Consider the following 9,863-nt stretch of genomic DNA (forward strand, 5'->3'; position numbering starts at 1 on the left):
TCTTCACTCATAATTGCCCCAACTTTGAAGCAACCAAGATGTCCTTCAGTACATCAAAGGATAAGTGAACTATTATATCTAGACACAGTGGATTATTCTTCAGCATTAAAAAGAAATTAATTAAACCATGAAAATATAGGAAAAAATTAAATTGCACAGTATAAAATTAAAGAAGCCAATCAGAAAATGCTACATATTGCATTACTCCAACTGTATCACACTCTAGAAACAGCACAACTATAGTAAAACGATCAATGTTGCCAGGAGTTGGGGGAAAGGAAATGAAAAGACAGCGCACAGAGACTTTTTAGGTCAGTGAAACTATTGTGTATGACATTATGATGGTGTATACATATCATGCATCTGCCACAACCCATAGAATGTATACCTCTAAAATCAGGAACAAGACAAGGATGTCCACTCTCACCACTTTTATTCAACATAGTACTGGAAGCCATAGCAGCAATTAGACAAGAAAAAAAAAGGCATCCAAATCAGCAGAGCAGAAGTAAAACTGTCACTATTTGTAGAGATGTGACACTACATAAAGAAAATGCTAACTACTCCATCCCAAAGCTATCAGAAATGAAAAATGAATATCCATAGTTGTGCTGTTTCTTGGGTTTCATACAGTTGGAATCATACAATATGTAGCATTTTCTGATTGACTTCATTTTTATAAACCTGTAAATTTGCAGGTTACAAAAAATACACTGTAATTACTTGCTTTTCTATACACTAAAAATGGGCTACCAAGGAGAAATTAAGAAAACAACCACATTCAATTGTAACAAAAAGAATAAATACCCAGGAATAAATTTAATTCAGGAGATGAAAGACTCATACTCTGAAAACTGTAAGACAGTGATCAAAGAAATTGACCAATATTTAAATAAATGGAAAGATAGAACATGTTTATGGATTAGAAGATTATTGTTAAAATATCCATAGTGCCTAACACAATCAACAGATCTAATGCAATCCCTATTAAAATAATAGTATCTTCCACAGAACTAAAATAATCCTAAAATTTGTATGAAATTACAAAAGACCACGTACAGCCAAACAATATTGTCAACGATGAAAAAAGCTAGAAGTATCACAATCCCAGATTTCAAATTATACTACAAAATGATAGTAATCAAAGGAGCATGGTGCAGATACAGAAATAGATCAACGGAACAGAACAGAGTGCTCAGAAAGAAACCCACACGTATAAGTGCTCAATTAATCTATGACAAAAAAAAGGCAAGGAGAGTTTCTTCAATAAATGGTGTTGGGAAATGGGGCTGGGAAAACTGTAAAGCTACATGCCACATCCTGGATCACTTTATTGCACCATACACAAATACAAACTCAAGATATATTAAAAACCTGAAAACATAGACAGTGAACTCTTAGACATTAGCCTTAGCCATATTTTTCTGGATCTGTCTCCCCAGGCAAAGTGAACAAAAGAAAAAAAAAATGGGAATTGAGACTATGTCAAACCAAAAAGCTTTCAAATAGTGAGGAAACAACAAAACTAAAGGGCAACCTAATGAATGGAAGAGGGTATTTCCAAGTGATTTATCTGATAAGGGATTAATATTTAAAATATATGATGAATTCATACAACTGCAAAACACCAAATAATCCAATAAAAAAATAGGCAGATGACTTTAATACACATTTTTCCAAAGAAGACATTCAGATGGCCAACAGACACATGAAAAGATCCTAAGCATCAGTAATCATCAGGGAAATGCAAATCAAAAATCACAATTAGATATTGCTTTACATGAATCAGAATGGTTAGTCAAAAAAGATGATTAATAATAAGTATTGGCGAGGTCGTGGAGAAAAGGGAATCCTCCTGCAGTGCATGTAGGAATGTAAACTGGTGCATATGGAAAACAGGACAAGGACAAGGTTCGTCAAAAAATTAAAAACAGGGATCCCTGGGTGGTGCAGCGGTTTGGCGCCTGCCTTTGGCCCAGGGCGCGATCCTGGAGACCCGGGATCAAATCCCATATCGGGCTCCCGGTGCATGGAGCCTGCTTCTCCCTCTGCCTGTGTCTCTGCCTCTCTCTCTCTCTCTCTCTCTCTCTCTGTGACTATCACAAATAAATAAATTTAAAAAAAATTTAAAAAAAAAGATTAAAAAAAATTAAAAACAGAAATGCAATATGATACGGTAATCCCACTACTCAATATTTACCCAAAGAAAAAGAAAATACTATTTTAAAGAGATAGATGCACTCCTATGTTAAGTGTAGCACCATTTATGATATGGAAACAATTGAACTATCACGGAATGAATGGATTAAAAATGTGGTATATATAGAGAGTGGAATCTCAGCCATAAAAAATGAAATTTTTTTGTGACAACATGGATAGACTTAGAGGTTATTATGCTAAGTGAAATATGTCAGAAAAACACCAATACCATAGGTTTTCACTTACACCTGGAATCTAATCCAGAGAAAAAACTTGTTTCCCAGAGGGGAGGTTGATGGGGTGATGGGCAAAATAGGTGAAGGGGATAGAGAGATACAAACTTCCAATTTTAGAATAAGTCATAGGGATGAAAGATAAGGTATAGAGAATATAGTGAACAAAATTACAGTAACATTGTATGGGGACAGATGGTAACCACACTTAAGGTGATGAGTAATGTATATAATTGTCAAATGAATATATTGTATTATAATTGTATGTCAAACTACACTTCAATAATTTTTTTAAAATGTAATGACAAAAGAAAAGGAAAGAAGCGACGGAAGGAAAGAAGGACTGACGCAGGCAAATAAACTACTGAGAAAAAATAAAAAGCCATCAGAGGCCTCTTTGTCTCCTCCACCCCCACACCATTGCTGTCCCACTGTGCACGCTTCCCTTGTACCCTTCTCTTTTTCTCAGAACCTCTCCCTAACCTCCTCCTCAGAACCCATTAAGACCCAGCCCTTTAAAATTAAACCCTCTGAAAATCCTAATGTTAAATCCTTAATTTAACCTATCCCCTGGACTAAAAATTTCCCCAAAGTAAGTGAGGATTCCCACAAATTTGCTGAGGAATCTAACATAGTCGTTTGGACTTACCAACCTGGTTCCTCAGACTTAGACTGGCTAGTTCACATGATCGTTAGCAAAGGCCAAGCCCAACTCGGGATGAAAACAGCCAAGTAGGATGAGCCTGAAAAATCTAGAACTACAAAGGTGAGCCCAACCCCCTGCCTTGTTATACTATCTGGTTTGAAATCACTAAGTGAATTCACCTGGCAATTCCTAGGGCTTTTCCCGAAACCTTCTGATGAGAATGAGATTCAGGCTTGCACTCAGAAACACAGTGAACACAATTCTGACCCAAGTTGACTCCAAATGGTTTCTAAGGCAAATTCTGGCCTTCTGTTGATGTTGAATCCACTCAGGTGGATTCACTCAGCCTTTAACTCCGTGTTCATTAACAGGCTCAACTGAGATCTTTTCTTTCTAGTTAAAAGGACCAAGGTGGGGCAGCCCCGGTGGCGCAGCGGTTTAGCGCCGCCTGCGGCCGGGGGCATGATCCTGGGGACCCTGGATTGAGTCCCACGTCGGGCTCCCTGCATGGAGCCTGCTTCTGTCTCTGCCTCTCTGTCTCAATGAATGAATGAATGAATAAACAAATCTTAAAAAGAAAATAAATAAAAGGACCAAGGTGGAATGGGAAACCATGTCCACTCTAGCTTTGGTTAAGTTAGCACATCAGCTCGCCCCCACCCTAGGTGGTTCAACTAAAAGGAAGGACACTAAAATCCTTAGTTTTCAACTCTAACAAACGGAAGCCTCTAAACAAAGCCAAACTTCATCTGATCTTTGTCATTACTGCAAAATCTGGGACACTGGAAGAAATACCAGTTTAAGCTCTCCAGGAGCCTTCAGCTCTCCAACCAATCCTTTCTGAATTACAAGACTCTGAGGAACTACAGCAGCATTTCTCCATCTTTCTCCAGGTTGGAAACGAATCTCTTTCTGTACTTATTGACGCCGGAGCTACACTGTTGGAGCTTAACCCTACTGTTATTTTTTTGTAAGATTTTATTTACTCATGAGAGACACAGAGAGGCAGAGGGAGAAGCAGGTGCCCTGCGGGGAGCCGGATGGGGGACCTGAGCCAAAGGCAGATGCTCAACCGCTGAGCCACCCAGGTGCCCCTCAACCCCACTATTATTAAACAGTCTCTGCCTTGAAGTATTCAAATGGCTCACATAGCAGTGGTTTCTAATAAAGCTCAACACATTCCTGTGTCTCTACCGATTCCATTTAAGCCCTCTGAGGGATACCCTCTTCTCCTTACTTCTTTCATCCCTATCTTTTTATTGGGTCAAGATTTCATATAGAGATAATACACTAAAATCTCTTTCTCCAGAAAGGGAGAGATAATTCTCGAATTTGATAGCAGCAACCAAAATAGGCAACCAGATTGATCAAATAACCCTTCGGTATCTTGATTTGTTCCATCTCTGACAACACAAGATCTAATAGTAAGGATACTAACTATTGTTCCCTACTGGCTACAGGGCATCAAGCCCATAAAAAAAGATTATAAACTTGGTGGGGGGTGGCGCGCGCGCGCGCGCGCGCGCATTACTGCTCCCCTGGGGATAAGACCTTTATCTTTATCCAGGGAGGAAAAGATTACAACTGGACAGTAAGGCCCCAGGGATTTACCAAAAGTCCTTCCTACATCTCCCCAAATTTAAAAACCATTTTGGACGATACAGTCACCTGGAGGCTCTGCTTTGTGACAACATGCAGAGGACTTGCTTTCTCTGCTCCTCTTCTCAAGCCTCTTCGCATGGAAGACAGCATCCACCTGTTAAAACTTTTAGCCTTAAAGGGACACAGAGTCTTCGAGGAGAAATTGCAGTTTGCTCAAAGGAAATTCTGTTATTTGGGGCACCTAATTTTACAAAAAAGGCTACATTTGTAGATCAAAATAGGTTCCATGGCTTCTTGAGCTTGCCCCAAGTCAAAACTAAGTGCCATTTACAAGGTTTTCTTGGCTAGTGGAATCTAAAAAACAAACCTGACCCTATCACTTGGGAAGATCGGGATGATTTTGCCTTTAAAACCCTAATGAAAAGCTTAAAAATCTTCCGCCCTTGAACGTCCCAATGACCAATTTCCTATTTTCCTATCCCTGCTGAACCCCATCCCACTTCCCTGCTCCTCACACAACTAATCATAAACCCACCACCACCACCTCCTTGCCTTTTCTGGGAGTGGTACTCTTCAGGACCGGTTGTCTCTGGCAGGTCACCTCCTTGCCCCTCCCTGATGACTTACAGGGAGCTCCTTTGCTTAACATCAACTTTTTTGTCCTGACAGTTCTTATTTAAAAGGATCAAAGTGGTAAATGTTATGCTGGGTATGCCGTTCCAGCTTCTTTGGAAATCATCCAGGTATCTCTGCCCTTGGTTACCTGGGCCCGGCAGTCTCAACTGTCCTAGCTGAAGCTAAACTGCATATACCCATGCGACAATGGTGATGCCTCTGCAGTAGCTCATGACTTTGGAACGCCCCAAAGTTGGACTGCTCTCAAAGGAACCAACAACCAACCAAACTTCTGTCATGGTCTGTGGAGATGTTCCTTCAAATGATAATCTAGAAAAATTGTAGATGCCCAGCAATTGGACCTAGAAAAGGAAAAACAATATTGGAAATCTAATAATTGTTGGTTTGGTTAGAAAAAGAAAACTCCAGCTTAGGTCAAATAATAATCCAGTTGTAGGATACTGACCTTAGACAGGAAATGCCTCAGAGTTCTTTCTCCCTCATTCCCCTCCTTGTTACTCAAATGTAGCCTCGACAGTCTGCAATCTGTGCATTTTCCCTCTGACGTGGAATAGGACAACCAGTAAATGTCTCTCTTTTGTTTTTAAAGACTTTATTTATTCACGAGAGACACAGAGAGGCAGAGACACAGGCAGAGGGAGAAGCAGGCTCCACGCAGGGAGCCCAATGCAGGACTCGATCCAGGGACTCCAGGATCACGCCCTGAACCAAAGGTAGACTCTCAACCACTGAGCCACCCAGGCGTCCCTAACCACGCTTTAGGACAGTATTTACATAGCATGCCCCAGGGGATGAAGACCTTAAACATCCCACCTTGCAGCCCAGAGATTTTGTTTTTTGGAAAAAGCTATCCCCAGAAAGGCTTCATAGTGCAACTCTGTTAGAAAGGCCCCTCTCAGGTCCTGTTAACGGATCCTTATGGAGCCAAACTCCAAGGAATCGACCCTTGGATCCATGTGTTGCATCTAAAGAAAGCACCAAGCCTGGGGCACCTGGGTGACTTAGTCAACTAAACACTGACCTTTGGCTCAGGTCATGATCCCAGGGTACTGGGGTCAAGCCCCATGTTGGGCTCCCTGCTCAGCGGGGAGTCAGCTTCTCTCTCTCCTCCCTGCTCATGCATGTGTGCTCTCTCCCTCTCTCTCTCTCTGAAGTAAATAAAAAAAAATCTTTAAAATAAATTTTATTTATTTATTTTTAAAAGATTTATTTATTTATGATAGACACAGAGAGAGAGAGAGAGAGAAGCAGGCTCCATGCCGGGAGCCCGACGCGGGACTAGATCCCGGGACTCCAGGATCGCGCCCTGGACCAAAGGCAGGCGCCAAACCACTGAGCCACCCAGGGGTCCCTTTAAAATAAATTTTAAAAAGAAAGCACCAAACCCTGACTGGAACTGCATCCCCACTGGCAGCCTGGAAAATAAAGATTTCCAGGAATTAAAGCAGCTGAAGGAGATAGCTTTCCCCAGAAGACAGAACGGGTTTATTTACCTTTTCCTTGCTGTTGCTTTTTATCCTATTTCCTTCTTTACTTTTTTGACCCAATCTGTTGCTTAAAGAGGGAACTTCCCTGTTGGATCTGTTACCAGAAACTCCGATCTATCCACGATGTCAGGGATCCCTTGGTTTTCTCTGCAAGCAATTTGTTTGATCCCAAGACCTATCAGGATAGGCTGTTAGAGCTGGATGTTCACATACTGGTTTTAACCTCTAACCATACTCTTTAGCTGTTTGCCTTCAAGTTCAAGTTAGAACGATTATAAATACAACCCGGGGTCATTATTCTGCTACGTAAACATTTTTAAATTTTGCACCTGTTGCCTGTCAAATCTCTATAGAAGTGACGCACCCAGTAGGTGGTGTTAGCTCGGCACTCACGGATGATCTCCGATGCTTACAACCTTGTAAGATACTGACCTTAGACGGGAAATGCCTCAAAGTTCTCCCTCATTCCCCTCCTTGTTACTCAAATGCAGCCTCGACAGTTTGCAATCTGTGCATTTTCCCTCTGACATGGAACAGGACAACCAGTAAATATCCTTCTTGGCACTAAGGGATAAGACCACTAAATATCAAAAATCTAATCTTGGAGCAGCAAGGTTTTGAGGAAAGATCTTCATCAGAAGGGGGAAATGGGGAAATGTGAAAATAAGTAAAAGAACCCTCATTTAAAATGGAATTGGGAAGCCCTAAACGGTGAGCTTTCATGTACCACCAGTCACCATAAGAAGCATTACCTTGCATTTCCCAACAGGAGACTTACTTGACATACTCCGGCAGCGGGAAGGAAGAATTTCTCTTTGTCCAGCAACAGCCCAGCCAATGAGAACTCCATGAAACAGCCCTTTCAGCTTCCTCCTTTCTTCTGTAAAAGCAAATCCCTCTCCTCTGTTCTCCAGACTTGCCTCTGCTTCACCATACTTTGCTTGTCCTGAAATGCAATTCCTCTGCTATTCTCCAATAAACTCATTTTGTTGGTAAAATAGCTGGCTCTTTTGTTTAAGGTCAACAGATAATAAAGGACTTAGAGTAGCCACAACAATTTGGAAAATGTACAGAGTTAAAGCCCTCTCACTACCTGACTTCAAGAGTTATATATAGTTATCGAGATTATTTTAGCATAGGGTCAGAATATTCAGAAATAGACACACACATGTGGTCAACTGATTCTTTTTATAAAGGGGTCAAATAACTTAGGAAAATTATTCTTTTCTGGAAATGATGCTAAATACACTGGATATCAACATGGAGGAAAAAATAAGCCCCAACTCTTAGCTCTCATCATACAAAAAAAATTAACTTGAAATGGAATAATGACCCAAATAACTCTTCTAGGAAAAAGAAAACACACACACACACACACAAACACACACACACACACACACACAAGAAAGTCTTTTTGATTCTAGGGTAGACCTAAGCTTCCTATATGGATGGGATACAAAATATAGTAAATATTATGGGGAAAAAATTAGAAAATGGACTTCATAAGAATGTGAAAGTTTTACTCTTTGAAAATTACTATTAAGAAAAAAAAAAGTAGGTCACAGATTTGGAGAAAGTATTTACAATACACATATCTGATAAAAGACTGGTATTTAAAATATATTTAAAATGCTTCCAGAGGAAGTTGATATTGTGAGACGATATGTGTATGTTGGGGGCAAGGGACATTAGCAAAATCTCTAGCTTCTCCATTTTGTTGTGAACCTAAAAACTGCTTTAACAAATATAAACTACTAAAAAAATAGGATAGAATAAATGCTTACAACTCAGTAACAAGCAAGCAAAGAATCCAACTACAAAATGGGCAAAAGATTTGATAGGTACTTCAAGTAAGACATGTAAATAGACAAAGCACATGAAGGGATCAATATCATTCGAAATCAATAACATGCAATTTAAAACCATGTGACTGCATTACAAAAGTATTACAATAGCTTTTTTAAAAAAAGACACCATAGCTAGTGCTGGCAAGGATGCAAAACAAGTAGAAATTTCATACATTGTAAAACGGTACAGCTATGTTGCATGCATTTGGCAGCTTCTTTAAAAGTTCAGTGTTTACCGTATAATTTAGCAATTCTAAAGTATTTACACAAGAAATGAAAACATATGCACAAAACAACTTGTAAAAGAATGTTCATACAAGTTTTATTCATATTAAAAGCTGGAAGCCCATGAAGTGAGCAGTATATCCATACAATGGAATATTATACACCAATAAAAAGGAATAAAAACATGAACTAACCTTAAAAACACTGTATTAAGCAAAAGAAGTCAGACAAATCTAATAGTAATTAAGCGAATCAGTACGTGGTTTCCTGGGCTACAGTTTAAGTATGGGGACTGACTGGGAAGGGCACACAATAAGAATTTCTGGGGTGATGGAAATATTTTGTATCATGATTATGTTAATGTATACATCTCTCAAACCTCAGCAAACTGCACATGTATAGTACATACAATTTACTGTAGATGTTTATCTCATGCCTCAATAAAGTTGACTTAATAAACACCCATTTTAGAGTTTCTCTTCTTAAGATAGAACATTCCTCCTATCCTAACAAGAAAAAATAATCTAAAAAATCATATCTTATTTGAAATCATTAGAGAGTAGAGATCACCAGGCAACAAAGAGAACTGAATTCTAAAAACATGACAAGATTCTCCAAGGGGAGCTGATACAAATGAACCATATATTTGACAAGAAGAAAGACTGCATAAAGCAGTTAAGAATAAATCAGTTAGGGGCACCTGGCTGGCTCAGTCAGAACATGTGACTCTTGATTTGGGGTCCTGAGTTTGAATGTCATGTTGGGTGTACAGAGATTACTTAAACATAAACCTAAGAAAAAAAGAAAGAAAGAAAGAAAGAAAGAAAGAAAGAAAGAAAGAAAGAAAGAAAGAAAGAAAGAAAGAAAGAGAATAAACCAGTTAATGTTTAATGGATTCTTAAAGGATGACTGTGGGCTAGGCTAGTGCTGGGGTTTGCAAAAGCAGCATAAACACGAGGTGCTACAGGAAATTTAAAATTTTTGAAAC

Source organism: Nyctereutes procyonoides, unplaced genomic scaffold (genome assembly GCF_905146905.1).
Source record: "Nyctereutes procyonoides isolate TBG_1078 unplaced genomic scaffold, NYPRO_anot_genome, whole genome shotgun sequence".
Taxonomy (NCBI): domain Eukaryota; kingdom Metazoa; phylum Chordata; class Mammalia; order Carnivora; family Canidae; genus Nyctereutes; species Nyctereutes procyonoides.